This window comes from Globicephala melas, chromosome 16, assembly GCF_963455315.2.
Source record: "Globicephala melas chromosome 16, mGloMel1.2, whole genome shotgun sequence".
NCBI classification, from domain to species: domain Eukaryota; kingdom Metazoa; phylum Chordata; class Mammalia; order Artiodactyla; family Delphinidae; genus Globicephala; species Globicephala melas.
In genome coordinates, this window is record NC_083329.1 from 53,406,816 (window position 1) to 53,430,869 (window position 24,054).

Sequence of the window (24,054 nt, forward strand, 5' to 3'; positions counted from 1 at the left end):
CTGTGGACCAGGAGGCTAACGCAGCTCATACAAATTTACAGCTAAACATCCCCGCAGCAATCATCCCAGTGCCTATGCCGTGTTAACCCAGAGGCAACTGGTCAACACTATCCGAGTTCAACTGTTGAGCGGCCCAGGACCATCGCCAACTAATGATCAGGACAGTAACTCACTTTCGCCCTTCCCACAGAATCTACCCCCAGGGGAACATATTATAAATGGCCCTGGGACTGGCAGGTAAGTCCCCTGGCGGTTTGGGTTTGCCGTCCCATGGAGATTAGGACTAAAAAGGAATTAATAGATTTCACCTTTCTTCTACCCAGCCCCACCTAAGACTACTAAGGTAATAAATCCAGGCCCCTTACTGTAGAAAGACGCCATTATATTAACCCTATGGTCTGTTAAACCCCCTCTCTAGTATTTGGCACCGGCCGTGGGGACTGAGGGTGGACAGGTGGTATGGTACTGCAGCTCAGGACAAAAACCACAGGCAGGGGTGGTGGTATGTCAGAATGCTGTTACTGGGCTTCCCTGGTGGCTCCGTGGTTGAGAGTCCGCCTGCCGATGCGGGGGACATGGGTTCGTGCCTTGGTCCGGGAGGATCCCACATGCTGCAGAGCGGCTGGGCCCGTGAGCCATGGCCGCTGAGCCTGCGCGTCCGGAGCCTGTGCTCCGCAACGGAAGAGGCCACAACAGTGAGAGGCCCGCGTACTGCAAAAAAAAAAAAAGAGTGCTGTTACTGCTTGTATTTTTGCTTAATGGTCATGATCTTCCCTGTATCGAGTTGGTTAGACATCTTACATTTCGTCTCTAGTCTGAGCGGAGGGAATCTGTTTGCAGACTGGGTGACAACGGTGGCCTCACTGCAAAATGAGTCTGATTGGTGGGTCTACAGTGAGATACCACTGTTGTCCTCCTCTGGAATTCCATGAACAACTGACCCGATAAGCGCCTGGCCCCAAAGTTTACCCACCTTTTGGACTCTCAGTACTCTCTAGCTGCTGTTGTCTGTATCGAATTTGTGGTATCTGGTAGCAGTGCACCTCTACCTAGCTGACCCCAGGGATATCGTGGAAGAGGGGCAGACCAAGATTACAAGGGTCATGTGGGATATGTAGGGGGGCAGTGTATGGTCAGGTCACTCAAGATGGCTGTTCTCTTGCTCTCTCTACATCCCCCTGCTCGACCAGTCCCTGCTTCACTCACATGACTATCCAATCCTTTTAATTATAGGGCTTATTTAGTAACTGCCTACCCACTGCCCCAGCTGTTGGTTTCCTTGGTAACTGATGAGCCAACCTGATGTCAATTCCCCCTATAAGTGGTAGCCTCCTCCCCCCGGAGTGAGGATTGTTACGTCCTTCCTGCTCTCTGCCGAAGGTGGTATGTTGTGGCTCTAGGACCCTTGTGCTTTGGACGTGTAAGATCCCTTGTCCAATAAGCCACTGATGTCTTTGTCACTGTCTCCGGGCACTTTCTTCGGTCACAAGGCTGGGCGTCAACAAGGCTTGCAGGCCTGCGGGGTGCAGCTCAACAAATGGTGAGTCAGCCAAAACGCTGAGGAAACTCCCGGGAGAGCCGAGACGCTGGGGAATAAGGACGGGGAATGGAAAGTTGCGGGGGTAATCCTGGGGTGGCCGTCCACCAGCATGTGGGGCCCCACGGCAGCTGACTACTGTGAGAGTTGTCTTTCTGTCCCATTGTATTGATGACATCCTGTTAACCTTAGAGCCCCTTTCCAGTTTAAAAGCAGCAGCCCAGTGCATGAGGAGGGCTGGTGAATACAGACAAAACGCAAGAGACTTTCTGGGGTTTTTTTTTGTTGTTGTTTTTATCTACAAAATACAAACATACCCCTGATCTGCCACCCCCAAACAATTACAGACACAGGCTTTAAGGATATTCACTGAGGGACAGGCTTGTGAATTGGACGTGGCCAGTTACGCTGAAGGGTTTGTTTGAGGCCTGTGACAACGGCAAAACAATAAAGGTACCCTTGGGCTTCTGGTCCCAGCTATGGCAGGGGGCAGAGCAGCGATACAGTGTGATGGAGCAAAGCTATATGCAGCCTACGAGGCCTTACAACAGGTGGAAGGTATTACAAAAGGCCTACCCGCGTTGTTAAGCAATGCAAAAACCCCCACTTTAGCGGCCATGAAGTTCAGGCCTGGGCCGATAAAATGCTATACCTGGCATTTTCACCTGCTCTTCAACCCCACTGCTGCCAGGCTAATTGAAGGATGAGCGGCCTACTTAAACAACAATTGAGACGGGAGACCTGCTGTCTCAACCTGTGGACCAGGAGGCTAACGCAGCTCATACAAATTTACAGCTAAACATCCCCGCAGCAATCATCCCAGTGCCTATGCCGTGTTAACCCAGAGGCAACTGGTCAACACTATCCGAGTTCAACTGTTGAGCGGCCCAGGACCATTGCCAACTAATGATCAGGACAGTAACTCACTTTCGCCCTTTCCACAGAATCTACCCCCAGGGGAACATATTATAAATGGCCCTGGGACTGGCAGGTAAGTCCCCTGGCGGTTTGGGTTTGCCGTCCCATGGAGATTAGGACTAAAAAGGAATTAATAGATTTCACCTTTCTTCTACCCAGCCCCACCTAAGACTACTAAGGTAATAAATCCAGGCCCCTTACTGTAGAAAGACGCCATTATATTAACCCTATGGTCTGTTAAACCCCCTCTCTAGTATTTGGCACCGGCCGTGGGGACTGAGGGTGGACAGGTGGTATGGTACTGCAGCTCAGGACAAAAACCACAGGCAGGGGTGGTGGTATGTCAGAATGCTGTTACTGGGCTTCCCTGGTGGCTCCGTGGTTGAGAGTCCGCCTGCCGATGCGGGGGACATGGGTTCGTGCCCTGGTCCGGGAGGATCCCACATGCTGCAGAACGGCTGGGCCCGTGAGCCATGGCTGCTGAGCCTGCGCGTCCGGAGCCTGTGCTCCGCAACGGGAGAGGCCACAACAGTGAGAGGCCCGCGTACTGCCAAAAAAAAAAAAAGAATGCTGTTACTGCTTGTATTTTTGCTTAATGGTCATGATCTTCCCTGTATCGAGTTGGTTAGACATCTTACATTTCGTCTCTAGTCTGAGCGGAGGGAATCTGTTTGCAGACTGGGTGACAACGGTGGCCTCACTGCAAAATGAGTCTGATTGGTGGGTCTACAGTGAGATACCACTGTTGTCCTCCTCTGGAATTCCATGAACAACTGACCCGATAAGCGCCTGGCCCCAAAGTTTACCCACCTTTTGGACTCTCAGTACTCTCTAGCTGCTGTTGTCTGTATCGAATTTGTGGTATCTGGTAGCAGTGCACCTCTACCTAGCTGACCCCAGGGATATCGTGGAAGAGGGGCAGACCAAGATTACAAGGGTCATGTGGGATATGTAGGGGGGCAGTGTATGGTCAGGTCATTCAAGATGGCTGTTCTCTTGCTCTCTCTACATCCCCCTGCTCCAACAGGCCCTGCTTCACTCACATGACTATCCAATCCTCTTAATTATAGGGCTTAACTAGTATCTGCCTACATGCTTGCCCCTGCCTAGCTGCTGGTTTCCATGGTAACTGATAAGCCAACCTGACATCAATTCCCCCTATAAATGGTAGCCTCCTTCTCCCCCAGTGTCAAAGATTGCAGCCATGTCCTACTGCCGTACATGGTGGGGTGTTGCTCAAGGACACTTCTGCTTTGGATGTGTAAGATCCCTGTCCAATAAACCATTGATGTCTTTGTCACTGTCTCTGGCTCTTCCTTCAGTCTCAAGGCTGAGTATCTACAAGGCTTGCAGGCCTGTGAGGTACAGCCCAACCATGGTGGACAGGTTGCTTTGGTTTCGGTCCCAGGGAACAGTCAGGGGAGGTCTGGCATTGCGGCCTTCTGCCGGGGCAGTCACGGACCCACTTCTGCTCTGCTCCGGGTGCTGAGCTCTTTGGTTCTAAAACCATAGCTAGGGTAGAAAAAAGGAGACATGGACCTCAGAAGAAGTAAGATTCCAGCTCAGTTGCCCCCTGATCTGTCAGGCAGAGGGCAATGTCTGTTAGGCCTAATCTTGGGGATCCTATTTATATCTTTCACCTGGTCCTTGCAAACTAGGTGCAAATTCAGGGCAACTATCCACACCTGGCTAGGAGTGGCTCCTACATTGGTTGGCTAGAATGCCAGGCTCCTCATACACTATTACCTCTCTTGCCCTTTCCCTGAAAGTTGATGTCTTAATATCTCCCACTTAATGAGTCCTAGGGCAAATAGTGATCTGCTTCCCCTTCCCTACCCAGAATACTCAAGTCCTCAGGTATACAAGCATTCCTTAAAACCTTTCCCCCATCTGCTAAGAGCTGTGATCCAAAGGAAAAATCACCTTCTCTGGCTCAGATGGATGTCCCAGTTCAGGCATGGTTGAAACCATGCCTTCAGTGAATGTGCCCACTTGATATGGCTACAAGCCCATCTCTTACGGACAGACGTTCAGACACAGGCAGCCACCAAGTCCAGATGAAAAACACCTGAATCTAGAATCAACACTCTTCTTTCAGGGTTGTATCAGGAAAGGAGCTCTCCTGATGAGGCTGAATTTCCTCTCCATCCATGGAGAACAGAGGTCAGAACACCAGGTCTTGCAAGCCAGTTGAAGTAGAATCACAGGTTCTTGGATACAAACGAGTCTTTTGAGACTCTGATATACCCAAAACCACTATCTTCATAACTTATGGAGAACAACAGTTCTCAACCAGGGGCAGTTGTGTCTCCACCCCCAACCAAGGATAAGGTCAGTGACCCTATATGATTAGGTTACTAGGGGTAGGGGAGGATGGATGTGGATTTTGGGCAGGGTCTGTGTGGGCCCCTAGGCCCCTCAGGCACAAGATGCTGATAAACAAATGTTACCTCTGCTTGCATATTAACTTCAGAACTTACCAGAGATGCAGTCTTCAGCACAGGTAGTACCTTGGAGATGGACATATTGTTTATTTCTTTATTCCTAACCAGGCTGATCCTTCATTATTTCATGGACTTTCCTTTTGGACCATCCATTCAAATGGGCCTGGAGCCATCAGCCACCTATGGCCACGTGTTCCCAAGTGATGCACATTCACTACTAGGATTTGAGTAAATGCTGTCTCAGACACCCAAAAGGGAAGTATGAAGAGAAATACATCATCTTGGGAGTTCCCTGGTGGCTTCGTGGTTAGGATTCCGGGCTTTCACTGCCGTGGCCAGGGTTCAACCCCTGGTCAGGGAACTGAGATCCCACAAGCCATGTGGTGCAACCACACCCCCACCCCCACCCCCCAAAAAAACCCCAGAAAAGTCTTCTCCCCAGCATGCCCTCAGATGGAAGTTCCTGTAACCCATAGCTTATTGGGAACTATAACATTTGAAAAAACCCTATATCTAATAAGTTGCTTCACTTTATTTGTTGGTAGTCTGAATATGGCTTCTTCTAGAATAACTATTTTCTTCTAGCTGTCTCTTTGATCTCTAGATGCATTGTTTTCTTTCTTTTTTATATTGATTATTCCATTCAAAATTATTCTACTGGTCTGTAAACAGTCCTGTGTCAAAAAAGTAGTACAAAAAAAGGAATCCTGGTCTGAAAACTGGAAATATGGGTATTATTTTCATCCAGAGTCCTTATACTATATACTGTTCATTATTCTGTAGTATTGATTGCAGTGATCAATGACAATGTACCATGATCAAGTTGACCGTATTGCTTACATTCTCTACAGTGTCCACATGTGACTTAATTTTCTATTGTGAAGTGAATATCCAGTACAATTCCCTTCCCCCATCAGTGAATGTCCCAAACCAAGTTTTCCTCCATTGGTAGAAGATATAGACAAATTTATTTTTTGTATTTAATCCTTCACATTGTATGATATAACGTGCAAAAATTTCTTAGCAAAATACCTGATATAAGGTATTGAGTCAAAATTGCTAGCCCAGGTTGTCTCTTTATCTTGACCCTGAGACATAATGAAAGAGAAATTCAAGCATACCTGGATTCTAGTTTCTGGAATGCCAATTTTTTTTTTTAATTGAAATATACTTAACATACAGCATTGTATAAATTTAAGGTGTACAACATGTTAATTTGATACATTTATATATTGTAATATGATTACCATTGTAGTGATAATTAGCCCCTTTAACATAAACCATAATTATAATTTCTTTATAGTGGATGGAATATTAGGTTCTAGTCTCTTAGCATGTTTGATTAAAATATACTGTTGTCTATATTCACTATACTCTGTATTTGATCTCAAGGACGTATTTACTCTTGTTGCAAGTTTGTACACTTAAAAAAACATGTTCTAACTCCCCTCTCATTATCCCCTAGTAACCATTTACTCTGTTTTTATGGGTTAGGCTTTTTTTAGATTCCATGTGTAAGTGATATCATACAGTATTTGTCTTTCTCTGTCTGACTATGTCATTCTGCCTAATGTCCCCAAGATCCATCCATGTTGTTGCAAGTGGCAGGATATACTTCTTTTTCATGGCTGAATAGTATTTCATTGCACGTATGTGTATACCTCATCTTCTTTATCCATTCATCTGTTGATGGGCACCTAGGTTGTTTCTATATCTGAGCTATTAAGAATAATGCTATAAAAAACATGGGAGTGCATATATCTCTTAAAAAACCTCTTTTCATTTCCTTATGACATGTACCCAGAAATAGAATTGCTACATCATAGGGTAGATCTGTTTATTTTTTTGAGATACGTCTATATTGATTTCCATAGTAGCTGAACCGACTTGCATTCCCAGTGTACACGATGTGTTCCCTTTTCTCTTCATCCTTGCCAACACTTGCCATCCCTTGTCTTCCTGGTTATAGCCATTCTTAAAGGTGTGAGGTGTTAGCTTATTGTGCTTTTGATTTATATTTCTCTTTTCATGTACCTATTAACATGTACATGTTTCATGTACATCTTTTCATGTACCTACTATTAACTATTTGCATGTTTTCTTTGGGAAAATGTCTGTTTCATCCCTTTGCCTATTTTAAAATCAGATTGTTATTGAGTTGTATGAGTTCTTTATATGTTTTGGATATTAACCCCTATATATGGTTTGCAAAAATTTTCTCCCATTCTGTAGGTTGCCTTTTCATTTAATTGTTTCCTTTGCTGTGCAGAGGCTTTTAAGTTTGATGTAGTCACATTGGTTGTTTTTTTGCTTTTATCGTTTGTGCTTTTGGTGTTATATCTAAAAAATCATTGCCAACACCGATGTTGAGGAACTTCTACCCTATGTTTTCTTCCAGGAGTTTTATGATATCGGGTCTTATGTCTATGATTGATTTCAAGTTAATTTTTGTGAGTGTTGTAAGATAGGGGTCCAATTTCATTATTCTGCATGTGTTGACCCAGTTTTCTCAACACCACTGATTGAAGAGACCATCGTTTGCCCATTGAGTGTTCTTCGCTCCCTTGTCAAATATTTTGACCGTATTAGGAGGGTTTCATTCTGGGCTCTCTATTCTGATCTACTGGTCTGTGTGTCTATTTTTAGTCTAATACCATACTGTTTTTATGACTATAGCTTTGTTGTGTATTTTGAAATCAGGAGGTGTGATACCTCCAACTTTGTTCTTCTTTCTCAGGATTGCTTTGGCTATTCAGGGTGTTTTGTGGTTCCATACAAATTTTGGGATTTTTTTTTTCTATTTCTGTAAAGAATGCCATTAGAATTCTGATAGGGATAGAATTGAATCTATCGATGGTGACCTATATCTATAAATCTGTTATCTATATCTAAATCTATGACCATTCTAACAATATTAAATCTTTCAATTCATGAACATCAAATGTCTTTCCATTTGTTTTTGCCTCTGATTTCTTTCAACAAAGTCTTGTACTTTTCATTGTACAGTTTCACTTAAGTGGTTAAAATCTTTGCTAGGCATTTTATTGCTTTTAAAGCTATTAAAATGGGCTAGTTTCCTTCATTTCTTTTTTAGATGTTTCATTATTCATATATATGGAAATGCTGATTTCTGTATGTTGATTTTTTTTCTTTTTTTTATCTTTCAACTTTACTGATTTTGTTATTTCCAACAGTTTTGGGTTGAGTCTTTGGGATTTTCTATATGTAAAATTATATCATCTGCAAATGGTGGCAATTTACTTCTTTTTGATTTGGAAGCATTTCATTTCTTTGTCTTGCCTAATTGCTCTAGCTAGGACTTCCAGTGCTGTATTGAATAAGAGTGATGAGAGTGGGTATCCTTGTCTTGACAATGATCTTAGAGAAAAGTTTTTCAATTTTTCAGCATTGAGTAGATTGTTAGCTGTGGGTTTGTCATATTTGGCCTTTATTATGTTAAAGTGTGTTTCTCCTATACACAGTAGGTTAAGGGTTTTTGTCATGAAAGGATGTTATATTCTGTCAAATGCTTTTCCTGCATCTATGGAGGTGATCATGTAATTTTTATCTTTCATTCTATTAATGGGATGTATCATATTTATTGATATGCATATATTGAACCATCCTTGCATCCCAGGGGTAAATCTCCCTTGCTCATCATGTATAATCCTTTTAATGTGTTCTTGAATTTGGTTTACTAATATTCTTTGCATCTATATTCATCAGGGATATTGGTCTGTAGTTTTCTTTCCTTGTACTGTCCTTATCTGGCTTTGGTATCAGGGTAATGCTGGCCTTGTAGAATATGTTTGGAAGTATTCCCTTCTCTTCAATCATTTGGAAGAGTTTGAGAAGATTTGGCATCAATTCTTTAAATGTTTGGTAGAATTCATCAGTGAAGCCATCTGGTCCTGGGGTTTTCTGTGTTGGGTTTTTAAAAATTACTGTTTCAGTTTCTTATTACTGGTCTGTTTAAATTTCTATTTCCTCCTGATTCAGTCTTAGTAGGTTGTGTGTCTCTAGGGATTTATTCATTTCTTCTAGATTATCTAATTTGTTGGCATATAATTGTTTATAGTCTCTTATGATCCTAAGTATTTCTATAGTGTCAGTTGTAATGTATTCTCTTTCATTTGTAAGTTTAGTCGTTTCTTCTTTAACTAAATGTTTATTGATTTTTTAAAATGTTTTTGAAAAACCAGACCTTTGTTTTGTTGACCCTTTTTATTGTTTTTCTGGTCTTTATTTCATTTACTTCTGCTCTGATCTTTATTATTTCCTTCCTTCTACTAACTTTCAGCTTAATTTGTTCTTTTCTAGTTCCTTGAGGTGTAAAGTTAGCTTGTTTATTTGAGATCTTTCTAATTTCTTAATATTTGCAGTTATCTCTAAAACTTTCCTTTCAGAACTGATTTTGCCACACCCCCTAGGATTCAATATGTGTGTATCTACTTTCATTTGTTTGGAGATAATTTTTTATTTCCCTTTTGATTTCTTCTTTGGCCCATTGGTTGTTCAGAAAGGTGGTGTTTAGTTTCCACATATTTGTAGATATTCCAGCTTTCCTCTTGTTGTTGATTTCTAGTTTCTAACCACTGTGTCAGAAAATATAATTGGTATAATTTTTTTAACATCTTTATTGGAGTATAATTGCTTTACAATGTTGTGTTAGTTTCTGCTGTGTAACAAAGTGAATCCGCTATATGTATACATACACGCTCATATCCCCTCCCTCGTGCGTCTCCCTCCCACCCTCCCTATCCCACCCCTCTAGGTGATGACAAAGCACCAAGCTGAGCTCCCGGTGCTCTGCAGCTGCTTCGCACTATCTATTTTACTTTTGGTAGTATATATATGTCCATGCCACTCTCTCACTTCATCCCAGCTTACGCTTCCCATTCCCCCTGTCCTCACGTCCATTCTCTATGTCTGTGTCTTTATTCCTGTCCTGCCCCTAGGTTCTACAGAACCTATTCTGTTTTTAGATTCCATATATACATATGTTAGCATACGGTATTTGTTTTTCTCTTACTTCACTCTGTATGACAGACTCTAGGTCCATCCACCTAACTACAAATAACTCAATTTCATTTCTTTTTTTCTTCTTTTTTTTTTTTTTTTTTTGTGGTACGTGGGCCTCTCACTGTTGTGGCCTCTCCCGTTGTGGAGCACAGGCTCCAGATGCGAAGGCTCAGCAGCCATGGCTCACGGGGCTAGCCGCTCCACGGCATGTGGGATCTTCCTGGGCTGTGGCACAAAACCGTGTCCCCTACATCGGCAGGTGGACTCTCAACCACTGCGCCACCAGGGAAGCCCCAATTTCGTTTCTTTCTATGGCTGAGTAATATTCCATTGTATATATGTGCTACGTCTTTATCCATTCATCTGTCAATGTACACTTAGGTTGCTTCCATGTCCTGGCTATTGTAAATAGAGGTGCAATGAACATTGTGGTACATGACTCTTTTTGAGTTATGGTTTTCTCAGGGTATATGCCCAGTAGTGGGATTGCTGGGTCATATGGTAGTTCTATTTATAGTTTTTTAAGGAACCTCCATACTGTTCTCCATAGTGGCTGTATCAATTTACATTCCCACTAACAGTGCAAGAGGGTTCCCTTTTCTCCACACCCTCTTCAGCAGTTTTTGTTTGTAGATTTTTTGATGATGGCCATTCTGACTGGTGTGAGGTGATACCTCATCGTAGTTTTGATTTGCATTTCTCTAATGATTAGTGATGTTGAGCATTCTTCCATGTGTTTTTTGGCAATCTGCATATCCTCTTTGGAGATATGTCTATTTAGGTCTTCTGCCCATTTTTGTATTGGGTTGTTTGTTTTTTTGATATTAAGCTGCATGAGCTGCTTGTAAATTTTGGAGATTGATCCTTTGTCAGTTGCTTCATTTGCAAATATTTCCTCCAGTTATCATGGTTGTCATTTCATCATTTTTATGTTTTCCTTTGCTGTGCAAAGGTTTTAAGTTTCATTAGGGCCCATTTGTTTATTTTTTTTCTTATTTCCTTTTCCCTAGGAGGTGGGTCAAAAAGGAGCTTGCTGTGATTTATGTTGTAGAGTGTTCTGCCTATGTTTTCCTCTAAGAGTTTTATACTGTCTTGCCTTACATTTAGGTCTTGAATCCATTTTGAGTTTATTTTTGTGTATGGTGTTAGGGAGTGTTCTAATTTCCTTCTTTTACATGTAGCTGTCCAGTTTTCACAGCATCACTTATTGAAGAGGCTGTCTTTTCTCCATTGTATATTCTTGCCTCCTTTAACAAAGATAAGGTGACCATATGTGCATGGATTTATCTCTGGGCTTTCTATCCTGTTCCATTGATCTATCTTTCTGTTTTTGTACCAGTACCATACTGTCTCGATTACTGTAGCTTTGTAGTATAGTCTGAAGTCTGGGAGCCTGATTCCTCCAGCTCTGCTTTTCCTTTTCAAGATTGTTTTGGCTATTCGGGGTCTTTTGTGTTTCCATACAAATTGTGAAATTTTTTGTTCTGGTTCTGTGAAAAATGCCAGTGGTAGTTTGATAGGGATTGCATTGAATCTGTAGATTGCTTTGGGTGGTAGAGCCATTTTCACAATGTTGATTCTTCTGATCCAAGATCATGCCATATCTCTCCATCTGTTTGTATCATCTTTAATTTCTTTCACCAGTGTCTTAAAATTTTCTGCATACAGGTCTTTTGTCTCCTTAGGTAGGTTTATTCCTAGGTATTTTATTCTTTTTGTTGCAATGGTAAATGGGAGTGTTTCCTTGATTTCACTTTCAGATTTTTCATCATTAGTGTATAGGAATGTCAGAGATTTCTGTGCATTAATTTTGTATCCTGCTACTTTACCAAATTCATTGATTAGCTCTAGTAGTTTTCTGGTAGCATCTTTAGGATTCTCTATGTATAGTATCATGTCATCTGCAAACAGTGACAGCTTTACTTCTTCTTTTCTAATTTGGATTCCTTTTATTTCCTTTTCTTCTCTGGTTGCTGTGGCTAAAACTTCCAAAACTATGTTGAATAAGAGTGGTGAGAGTGGGCAACCTTGTCTTGTTCCTGATCTTAGTGGAAATGCTTTCAGTTTTTCACCATTGAGAACGATGTTGGCTGTGGGTTTGTCATATATGGCCTTTATTATGTTGAGGTAAGTTCTCTCTATGCCTACTTTCTGGAGGGTTTTTATCATAAATGGGTGTTAAATTTTGTCAAAAGCTTTTTCTGCATCTATTGAGATGATCATATGGTTTTTATCCTTCGGTTTGTTAATATGGTGTATCCACTGATTGACTTGCGTATATTGAAGAATCCTTGCATTCCTGGGATAAACCCCACTTGATCATGTTGTATGATCCTTTTATTGTGCTGTTGGATTCTGTTTGCTAGTATTTTGTTGAGGATTTTTGCATCTATGTTCATCAGTGATATTGGCCTGTAGTTTTATTTCTTTGTGACATCTTTGGTTTTGATATCAGGGTGATGGTGGCCTCATGGAATGAGTTTGGGAGTGTTCCTCCCTCTGCTATATGTTGGAAGAGTTTGAAGAGGATAGGTGTTAGCTCTACTCTAAATGTTTGATAGAATTCACCCGTGAAGCCATGTTGTCCTGGGCTTTTGTTTGTTGGAAGATTTTTAATCACAGTTTCAATTTCAGTGCTTGTGAGTTGTCTGTTTATATTTTCTATTTCTTCCTGGTTCAGTCTTGGAAGTTTGTGCTTTTCTAAGAATTTGTCCGTTTCTTCCAGGTTGTCCATTTTATTGGCATTTAAAGCTTGTGTTTCCTTATTTATTTTCAGTCTGGATGATCTGTCCATTGGTGAAAGTGGGGTGTTAAAGTCCCCTGCTATGAACGTGTTACTGTCGATTTCCCCTTTTATGGCTGTTAGTATTTGCCTTATGTATTGAGGTGCTCCTATGTTGGGTGCAATAAATATTTACAATTGTTATATCTTCTTCTTGGATTGATCCCTTGTTCATTACGTAGTGTCCTTCTTTGTCTCTTGTAATAGTCTTTATTTTAAAGTCTATTTTGTCTGATATGAGAATTGCTGCTCCAGCTTTCTTTTGATTTCCATTTGCATGGAATATCTTTTTCCATCCCCTTACTTTCAGTCTATATGGGTTCCTAGGTCTGAAGTGGGTCTCTTTTAGACAGCCTGTATATGGGTCTTATTTTTTGTATCCATTCAACCAGTCTGTGTCTTTTGGTTGGAGCACTTAATCCATTTACACTTAAGGTAATTATCAATATGTATGTTCCTGTTGCCATTTTCTTAATTGTTTTGGGTCTGTTATTGTAAGTCTTTTCCTTCTCTTGTGTTTCTTGCCAGAAAAGTTCCTTTAGTGTTTGTTGTAAAGCTGGTTTGGTGGTGCTGAATTCTCTTAGCTTTTGCTTGCCTGTAAAGGTTTTAATTTCTCTGTCGAATCTGAATGAGATCCTTGCTGGGTAGAGTAATCTTGGTTGTAGATTTTTCCCTTTCATCACTTTAAATACATCATGCCACCCCCTTGTGGCTTGCAGAGTTTCTGCTGAATGATCAGCTGTTAACCTTATGGGGATTCCCTTGTATGTTATTTGTTGTTTTTCCCTTGCTGCTTTTAATATTTTTTCTTTGTATTTAATTTTTGATAGCGTGATTAATATGTGTCTTGGTGTGCTTCTCCTTGGATTTATCCTGTATGGGACTCTCTGCATTTCCTGGATTTGATTGACTATTTCCTTTCCCATATTAAGGAAGTTTTCAACTATAATCGCTTCACATATTTTCTCAGTCTCTTTCTCTTCTTCTTCTGGAACCCGTATAATTCGAATGTTGGTGTGTTTAATGTTGTCCCAGAGGTCTCTGAGACTGTCTTCAATTCTTTTCATTCTTTTTTCTTTATTCTGCTCTGTGGTAGTTATTTCCACTATTTTATTTTCCAGGTCACTTATCCGTTCTTCTGCCTCAGTTATTCTGCTATTGATTCCTTCTAGAGAATTTTTAATTTCATTTATTGTGTTGTTCATCATTGTTCACTCTTTTGTTCTTCTAAGTCCCTGTTAAATGTTTCTTGTATTTTTTCCATTGTATTTCCAAGATTTTGGATCATCTTTACTATCATTACTCTGAATTCTTTTTCAGGTAGACTGCCTATTTCCTCTTTGTTTGGTCTGGTGGGTTTTTACCTTGCTCCTTCATCTGCTGTGTGTTTATCTGTCTTCTCATTTTGCTTCAGTTACTGTGTTTGGGGCCTCCTTTTCACAGGCTGCAAGCTCATAGTTCCCATTGTTTTTGGTGTCTGCCCCCAGTGGCTAAGTTTGGTTCACTGGGTTGTGTAGGTTTCCTGGTGGAGGGGACTGGTGCCTGTGTTATGGTGGATGAGGCTGGATCTTGTCTTTCTGGTGGGCAGGACCACATCTGGTGGTGTGTTTTGGGGTGTCTGTGACCTTATTATGATTTTAGGCAGCCTCTCTGCTAATGGGTGGGGTTGTGTCCTGTCTTGCCAGTTGTTTGGCATAGGGTTTCCAGCACTGTAGCTTGCTGGTTATTGAGTGGATCTGGGTCTTAGTGTTGAGATGGAGATCTCTGGGAGAGCTTTCATTGTTTGATATTACATGGAGCCAGGAGGTCTCTGGTGGACCAATGTCCTGAACTCAGCTCTCCCACCTCCGAGGCACAGGCCTGACAGCCGGTCAGAGCACCAAGACCCTGTCAGCCACATGGCTCAGAAGAAAATGGAGCAAAAAAGAAAGAAAATAATACAGTTATTAAAATAAAAAATATTAAAAATAAATTAAAAAGTAATAAAAAAAATGGACGGACAGAACCCTAGGACAAATGGTAAAAGCAAAGCTATACAGACAGAATCACACAAAGAAGCACACATATACAAACTCACAAAAAGAGAAAAAGGAAAATATATTTTTTTTTTAAAAAAAGGAAGAGAGCAACCAAATCAATAAACAAATCTACCAATGATAATAAACTCTAAATACTAAACTAAGATAAACATAAAACCAGAAACAAATTAGATGCCGAAAGCAAACCCCAAGTCTACAGTTGCTCCCAAAGTCCACTGCCTCAGTTTGGGATGATTCGTTGTCTATTCAGGTATTCCACAGATGCAGGGTACATCAAGTTGATTGTGGAGATTTAATCCACTGCTTGTGAGGCAGCTGGGAGAGATTTCTGTTTCTCTTCTTTGTTAGCACAGCTCCTGCGGTTCAGCTTTGGATTTGGCCCCACCTCTGCATGTAGGCCACCTGGGGGCATCTGTTCACCCCTGACTGGACAGGGTTAAAGTAGCAGCTGATTTGGGGGCCCTGGCTCACTCAGGCCAGGGGGAGGGAGGGGTATGGAATGCGGGGCGAGTCTGTGGCGGCAGAGGCCAGCATGACATTGCAACAGTGTGAGGTGCGCCGTGTGTTCTCTGGGGGACGTTGTCCCTGGATCCCAGGACCCTGGCAGTGGCAGGCTGCACAGGCTTCTGGGAGGGAGGTGTGGATAGTGACCTGTGCTTGCACACAGGCTTCTTTGTGGCTGCAGGAGGAACCTTAGTGTCTCAGGCCCATCTCTGGTGTCCACACTGATAGCCATGGCTCGTGCCCGTCTCTGGAACTCGTTTAGGTGGTGCTCTGAATCCCCTCTCCTTGTGCACCCTGAAACAACGGTCTGTTGCCTCTTAGGCAGGTCCAGACTTTTTCCCAGACACCCTCCCAGCTAGCTGTGGTGCACTAGCCCCCTTCAGGCTGTGTTCATGCAGCCAACCCCAGTCCTCTCCCTGGCATCTGACCGCCGAAGCCGAAGCCTCAGCTCTCAGCCCCCACCCGACCCGGCGGGTGAGCAGACAAGCCTCTCGGGCTGGTGAGTGCTCATTGGTACCGATCCTCTGTGCAGGAATCTCTGCTTTGCCCTCTGCCCCCCTGTTGCTGTGCTGTCCTCCATGGCTCCGAAGCTTCCCCCCCCCCCCTCCATCTCCACCAGTGAAGGGGCTTCATAGTGTGTGGAAACTTTTCCTCCTTCACAGCTCCCTCCCAGAGGTGCAGGTCCTGTCCCTATTCTTTTGTTTCCGTTTTTTCTTTTGCCCTACCCATGTATGTGGGGAGTTTCTTGCTTTTTGGGAAGTGTGGGTCTTCTGCCAGCATTCAGTAGGTGTTCTGTAGTTTTTCCACATGTAGATGTATTTCTGATATATTTGTGGGGAGGAAAGTGATCTCCATGGCTTACTCCTTCACCATCTTGAAGGTCTCTTTATAATTTCAAACTTCTTATATTTGCTAAGATTTGTTTTGTGTCCTATCATATGCTCTACCCTGGAGAATGTTACATGTACAATTGAGAAGTGTGTGTATTTTGCTACCGTTGGATGGAATGCTCTATATATGTCTGTTGCGTTCACTTGGTCTAAAGTGTGGTTCAACTCCAACGTTTTCTTGTTAATTTTCTGTCTGATCTATCCATTACTGACAGTGCAGTACAGAAGTCCCCTACTATTGTGTTTGGTTTTTTGGGTTTTTGTGTTTGTTTTCTGCCTGCACCGCACAGCTTGTGGGATCTTATTTCCCTGACCAGGGATGGAACCCATACCGCCTGCAGTGGAGCGTGGAGGCCTAACCATTGGACTGCCAGGGAATTCCCTCCCCTACTATTGTTACATTGTTTTCTATTTCTTCCTTCTTTTTCATTCAGCCAGCCAATCTGTGACTTTTGGTTGATAAATTGAATCCATTTATATTTAGAGTGATTTTGATATGTAAGGACTAATTACTGCCATCTTATTGTTTTTCTTCTGGTTGGTTCACATCTCTTGTTTCTTTTCCCCTCTGTTTCTGCCTACATTTATACATTGGTGGTTTCCCATGGTGGTATGCTCTGCCTCCCTGTTTTTCTGCGTTTCATGAATCTACTGTACATTTTTGCTTTTGGTTACCATGAGGGGTTATATAAAACATCTCCTTGATAAATTGCTATCAGCATAAAATGTAGTTTTATCTTTATTCACCTATAAAGTCTCCATCCTTTTACTCCTCTCCATTTATATAATTGATATCAAAATTTGCCTCTTTATGTTGTATATTTGTTAACAAATTATAATAACTAGTTAATACTTTTTTAACCTTTATACTATATACTTAAGATACCATTCTAATATAGAAAAACAGTTTTCAGATTCTCTCTATATTTTACCTTTATCAGATTGTTGTGTACTTTCCTATGTTTTCATGTTATTAATTAGCATCTTTTTATTTCAATTCAAGGAACTCCTTTTGGAATTTCTTGCATGGCAAATCTAATGTTGCTGAACTCGCTTAGCTTTTGTTTAGGAAAACCTTTATTTCTCCATATATCAAGGATAATTTGGCCAGATAAAGTATTCCTGGGTGAAAATGTTCATTTTCAGCTCTTTGAATATGTCATTTCACTCTCCCCTGGTATGTAGAATTTCTGCTGAGAAATCCACTGATAGCCTAACAGGGGTTCCTTTGTAGGTTACATTTTTTTTCCTGGCTGCCTGGTGAGCTGGGGTAGGGCAGGTTTGACAGCTCCTCTGGATCCACAGTCCTTTCTGAGGTCTTATTTATTTTTGGATGCACAGCTTGGCTAGAAACCTCCAGGATCCATTGGTGTAATGTGTGGAGGCACTTTTGTTCCGTTATGGACATTTAATTTTTTGCTTAAAAAAGGAGAGGGAAAGTGATTTATGCCACATGATGCTGACATTAGTCCTTTGGAATGCCAATTTCTTTGACCAGTCATTCTCTGGTAGATAGCCCAGGGTAGGGGTTCTGTGAAATAATGCTGCAGAGTGCTCTTTGGTTAAGCTTCAAAACAATCTTCCTTCATCAGGATCTTCTTGGGAGTGAGCCTGTTTTAAAGAAAAGGGTAAGATTACTAGAAAGACTTCAGTTGATATCTATTCAGATTTGTGGTGTCAGCCCATGCCTCTATTTATGCCATGTGGAAACCTTCAAACTCTAATGGAGTCTATTTTCACTGTGTGGATACACCTAATGTCATGCTGAATTGCACACAGGGTGTGATATATGTATATTAGAAAGGGTAACTATCAGTGAACTAGGTATTGATACCAACCACTAACAGTCCATAATGTAACATGGAAGAAAAAGGGAAGCAAAAAGAAAAGCCATCAATGAAAGGAAAATGTAACAAGTTTAAATTTTTAAGAAAATATAAAATATGGTTTATGAAATTAAACTTGTATTTTTATAAACTTTAAAATGTTGATCATGTCCTGTTCTCTGTATGTAGAATACCAACTTTTAAAAAATTAATTTATTTGTTTATTTTTGGCTGCATTGGGTTTTCATTGTTGGGTCTTCGTTGCTGCGCATAGGCTTTCTCTAGTTGTGGCGAGTGGGGTCTACTCTTCGTTGTGGTACGTGGACTTCTCATTGCAGTGGCTTCTGTTGTCGCAGAGCTTGGGCTCTAGGCACGTGAGCTTCAGTAGTTGTGGCACACGGGCTCCAGAAAATTAGAAAAATAACATGGTGTGTATACTTTTGCCCCAGAGAACTGAGAAACTCAAGTTACATGTACTAAGATGAATACAAGGAAACATATCCAGAATCAGTTGGGGATAGGACTAATTACACCAGGGACTAAATGTATTTCATTAGATTACAGTAATGCTAGGGGTGTGTGTGGGTGTGTTTGTGTGTGTTTAAGTACCAGAATTAGCCCCTGCTTTAACTAAAGGAAACATTGTTAGTTTAAATAAAAGTAATGTCCTCTGGGAGGGGGAAGGGTAAGCTGGGACGAAGTCAGAGAGTGGCATTGACATATATATTCTACCAAATGTAAAATAGTTAGCTAGTGGGAAGCAGCTGTATAGCACAGGGAGATCCGCTTGGTGCTTTGTGACCACCTAGAGGGGTGGGATAGGGAGGGTAGGAGAGGGACGCAAGAAGGAGGGGATATGGGGATATATGTATACGTATAGCTGATTTACTTTGTTATACAGCAGAAACTAACAACATTGTAAAGCAATTATACTCCAATAAAGATGTTAAAAAAAATTTTTTTTAAGTAATGTCCTCTGGAACCAGTAGGTCACTCTCCAAACTTAGTTTTCAGCTGGGGCTTGTTTAAATGATGCTGTACAGCACAGCAAGTCCTGTGGGTGGGAGGCCTCTAAGCAGGTTGTAATAAACGTTTTTAATGGAAAATTTGAGGCCTCTCTATTAAGAAAAGAGAGATGTTTGTGTAAGTTGTGTGTTGAGGAGCTGCATGATGGAAAATCTTCTCGTTGTTTACTTTTTGCCAACATTTTGGGTTCTTTTAAAGCACTTTATTTAGGTATGTTTGACATGTAATTATATATTCAATGTATTCAATGAAATAAGATTGGAGATAACTATACATCCATGAAACTATCACCACCATCAAGTATACAAACATCCATCACCTCCCAAAATTTCCTTCCCCACACTTTTTTTTTTTTTTTTTAGGGTAAGAACACCTACCATAAGATCTACTTCTTAGCGAGTTTGAAGTATACAATACAGTACTGTTAGCTTAAACGCTGTTAGGTCTCCAGAACTTATATATGTGAAACTTTGTACCTTTTCTTTCTTTTTTTTTTTTCTCTTTTGCGGTACGCGGGCCTCCCACTGCTGTGGCCTCTCCCGCCGCGGAGCACAGGCTCCGGACGCACAGGTCCAGCGGCCACGGCCCACGGGTCCAGCCGCTCCGCGCACGTGGGACCCTCCCAGACCGGGGCACAAACCCGCGTCCCCTGCATCGGCAGGCGGACTCCCAACCACTGCGCCACCAGGGAAGCCCGAAACTTTGTACCTTTTAACCATCACCTCACCTCGTCATTTCTCACTATCCCTATTCCCTGGCAACTACCATTCGACTCTGTTTCTTTCGTGTTTTACTATTTTAGATTCCATTTATAACTAAGATCATGCAGCATTTGTCTTTCTGTATCTGGCTTATTTTCACTTAGCATCATGCCCTCCAGTTCCATCCAAGTTGTTGCAAATGGCAGGATTCTCCTGTTATTTTTAGGCTTAATAATCCATTTTATGTATATACTACATTTCTTTATCCAATTATCAATGAGAATTTAAGTAGTCTCTGTCTTGGCTATTGTGAATAATGATGCAATGAACATGGGAGTACAGATAACTCTTCAAGATCCTGACTTCAATTCTTTTAAATACCCAGAAGTGATGTTGATAGATCATATAACAGTTTTTTTTAATGTTTTGAAGAAACTGTTTTTTCCTAAAGGTTTACTAATTTACATTTCCACAAACAGTATACAAAGGTTGCCTGTCCACCACCATCATTATCTTTGCTTTTGATAATAGCCATTCTAACAGGTGTGAGTTGATCTCCTGTTTGTGTGTGTGTGTGTTCCTGTTGATTAGTGATGTTGAGTATCTTTTCACATATCTGCTGTCCATTTGTATGTCTCCTCTGAGAAATATCTACTGAGGTCTTTTGCCCATTTTTAAACTGGGTTAAATGTTTTCTTTCGTTTAGCTGTTGAGTTGTATGAGTTCATTACGTATTTTGGATATTAACCCCTTATCAGATACATTGTTTGCAAACATTTTCTCCCATTCCATAGACTGCCTTTTCCTTTTATTTATTTATTTATTTATTTATTTATTTATTTATTTATTTTTGCGGTACGGGCCTCTCACTGTTGTGGCCTCTCCCGTTGCGGAGCACGGGCTCCGGACGCGCAGGCTCTGCGGCCATGGCTCACGGGCCCAGCCGCTCCGCGGCATGTGGGATCTTCCCAGACCGGGGCACGAACCCGTGTCCCCTGCATCGGCAGGCAGACTCTCAACCACTGCACCACCAGGGAAGCCTTTCTTTCCCTTTTTTGATTATTTCTTTTGCTGTGCAGAATGTTTCTAGTTTAATGTAGTCCCACTTTATTTTTGCTTTCTTTGCCTGAGAGTTTAGCAACATAACCAAAAAATCATAGCCAAAACCAACGTCAAGGAGATTTTTCTGTATGTTTTTCCTAGGAGTTTTATGGTTCAGGTCTTATGTTTTAAGCCTTTAATCCATTTCAGATGATTTTGTGAATGGTGTAAGTTAAGTGTCCACTTTCATTCTTTTGTATGTGGATATCCAGTCTTTCCAACACCGTTTATTGAAGAGACTATCCTGTCCCCATTGTGTATTCTCAGCACCCTTGTGAAAGATTAGTTGACCATATATGTAAGGGTTTATTTCTAGGCTCTCTATTCTGTTCCAATGGTCTATGTGACTATTTTTATGACAGTAGCACACTTTTAAAAAATTTCTATAGCTTTGTTACACACCTGAAACTAACACAACATTGTAAATCAATTATACTTCAATTTTTAAAAAAATAGGTTAAAAAAATTACTATAGCTTTGCAATATAATTTGAAATCAGGAAGTGTGACGCCCCTGACTTTGGTTCTTTCTCAAGTTTGCTTTGGCTATTTGGAGTGTTTTACAGTTCCATATAAAGATTTAGAATTTTTCTATGGATGTGAAAAATGCCATTGTAATATTGAAAGGGATTGCTTTGATTTGTAAATCACTTTTGGATAGCAGGGACGTTTTAACAATATTAATTCTGTCAATCCAAGAACTCAGGATAACTTTTCATTTACTTGTATCCTCCTAAAACGTTGTATAGTTTCCAGTTTACAGATCTTTCACCTCCTTGGTTAAATTTATTCCTATGTAGTTTATTCTATTTAAAGTTCTCGTAACTGAGAAAGATTTCTTAAATTATTTTTTATAATGTACATTTTAGTGTATAGAAACACAACTTATTTCTGTATATTGATTTTCTATTCTGCAACTTTACCAAATTGATTCATTAGATCTGTTTTTGGTGGAGTCTTGGGTTTTTTCTTCATAAAAGATCATGTCATCTGCAAACAGTTTTAATTCTTCCGTTCTGATTTGAACGCCTTTTATTCCTTTTGTCTTGCCTAACTTATCTAGCTAGGACTTCCAGTACCATATTGAACAGAAGTGGCTAGAGTGAGCATCTTATCTTGTTCATGATCTTAGAGGAAAAGCTTTTCACTGTCAAGTATAATGTTAGCTGTAGACTTGTTATACAAAACCTTTATTATGTTGAGGTGCACTCCTTATATGCCTAATTTCTTCAGAGTTTGTATCATTAAAGGATCTTGCATTTTGTCAAATGCTTCATCTGCATCTATTGTTATAATATATTCTTCATTCTGTTAACATTTACTTACAAATGTCAATCCATCCTTGCGTTCCAGGCATGAATCCCACTTGATCATGGTATACGATCCTTTTAATGTGCTGCTGAATTAGGTTTGCTAGTATTTGGGAGATTTTTGTGTCTATGTTCATTAGGGCCTATAATTTTCCTTTCTTGTCATTATACGGCTTTGGTATCAGGGTAATGCAGGCCTCTTAACGTGATTGTGGAAGAGTTCCTCCTCAATTTTTGAACACTTTGAAAAGGATTGGTATTAATTCTTCTTTAAATGTTTGGTAGAACTCACCACTCTAGCCATCTGGTCCTGGGATTTTTCTTTGTTGGGAGGTTTTTGACTAATGATTCAACTTCCTTATTCTTTATTGGTCTGTTCAGACTTATTTTTCATGACTCAGTATTAGGTTTCCAGGAATTTATCCATTTCTTCATTGTCCATTTCAATAAATTATTTCAATTTGTTGGAATATATTTTTTATTGTAGTCCCTTATGACCCTCTGTATTTCTGTGGTATCAGTTTTATTTTCTCCTTTTGTTTATAATTTTGAGTATTCTTTTTAGTTAGTCCAGCTAAATGTTATTTTTGTCTATCTTTTTAAAAAGCCAACTTTAAATTTTGTTGACCTTTTCTATTTTTCTAGTCTTTATTTCATTTATTTCTCCTCTATTATTTCCTACCTTCTGCTAATTTTGGACTTAGTTTATATTTTTCTAGTTTCTTAAGGTGTAAAGTTTTTGTTTTTTAGTAAAAGTATTTGGGTTTTTTCTTAATGTAAGTGTCTATCATTATAAACTTTCCTCTTAGAATTGTTTTTGTTGCATTCTATAAGTTTTGGTATATTGTGTTTTCATTCTCATTCATTACAAGGTACTTTTCAATTTCCCTTTTGATTTTTCTCTAACCCAGTGGTTGTTCAAGAGTATGCTGTTCAATTTTAACCTACTGTGAATTTTCAGTTTTTCCTTGTTATTCATTTCTAGTTTCATACCATTGTAGTTATTCTGTATAATATAAATCTTTTGAAATTTGTTAAGACTTATTTTATGGCTTCACATATGATCTGTGGTGGAGAATGTCCTGTGTGTGCTTGATTATGTGTATTCTGATATTGTTGCATGCATGTTCTGTATAGTCTGTTAGGTCCATTTTGTCTATAGTGTTGCTCAGGTCCATTTTTTTCCTCATTATTCTGTCTGGATGATCTATCCATTGTTGAAACTGACATATTTAAAGTCCCCTACTATTATTGTATTGCTGCCTATTTCTCCCTTCCGTTCTGTTAATATTTATATATTTTGGTACTCAGCTATTTGGTGTTTATACCCTCATGATGAATTGGCCCCATTATCATAAATATAATGACCTTCTTTGTCTCTTGTGACAGTTTTTGACTCATACTCTATTTTATCCAATATAATTATGACTACCCTGCTCTCTCTTATTAACATTTGCTTGGAATAACTTTTTACGTTCCTTTGCTTTCTCCTGGATGTGTCCTTTAAGCTAAAGTGAGTTTCTTATAGGAAGCATATAGTTGGCTCTTGTGGGTTTTTTTTTTTTTTAAACCCATTCAGTCATTCTTTGTTTAGATTGGAGAATTTAATCCATTTACATTAAATAATTATTGATAGATATGGACTTATTTCTTTCATTTTGTTCATTATTTTCTTACTTTTTTTTGCTAGTTTTGTTGTTCCTTTGTTCCTTTCTTGCCAGCAGGTCTAGGGGTGATGAATTCCCTCAGTTTTTATTTGTCTGAGAAAGACATTATCTCTTTCCTTTGAAAAGATTATTTTCTGGGTATAGTCTTCTTGGTTGAAAATTTTTTCTTTCAGTACTTTGAGTATATCATGCCACTTTCTCCTAGACTGCAAGGTTTTGCTGAAAAATTTGCTGATAGTATTATGGGGGTTCTCCTATATATGACATGTAGCTTTTCTATTACTACTT

The 24,054-nt window shown here is 40.3% G+C and overlaps 1 long non-coding RNA gene across 1 annotated transcript in view; it reads right to left on the bottom strand.

Moving 5' to 3' along the window:
* Window positions 1-17,319: 17,319 nt before the first annotated feature.
* The window catches only part of LOC138842382 (uncharacterized), a 104,692-nt gene continuing 97,957 nt past the window's right edge, over window positions 17,320-24,054 (bottom strand). The window contains exon 3 of the long non-coding RNA XR_011376812.1: window positions 17,320-17,747. This is a non-coding gene — a long non-coding RNA (uncharacterized lncRNA). The remainder of the gene's footprint in view (window positions 17,748-24,054) is intronic.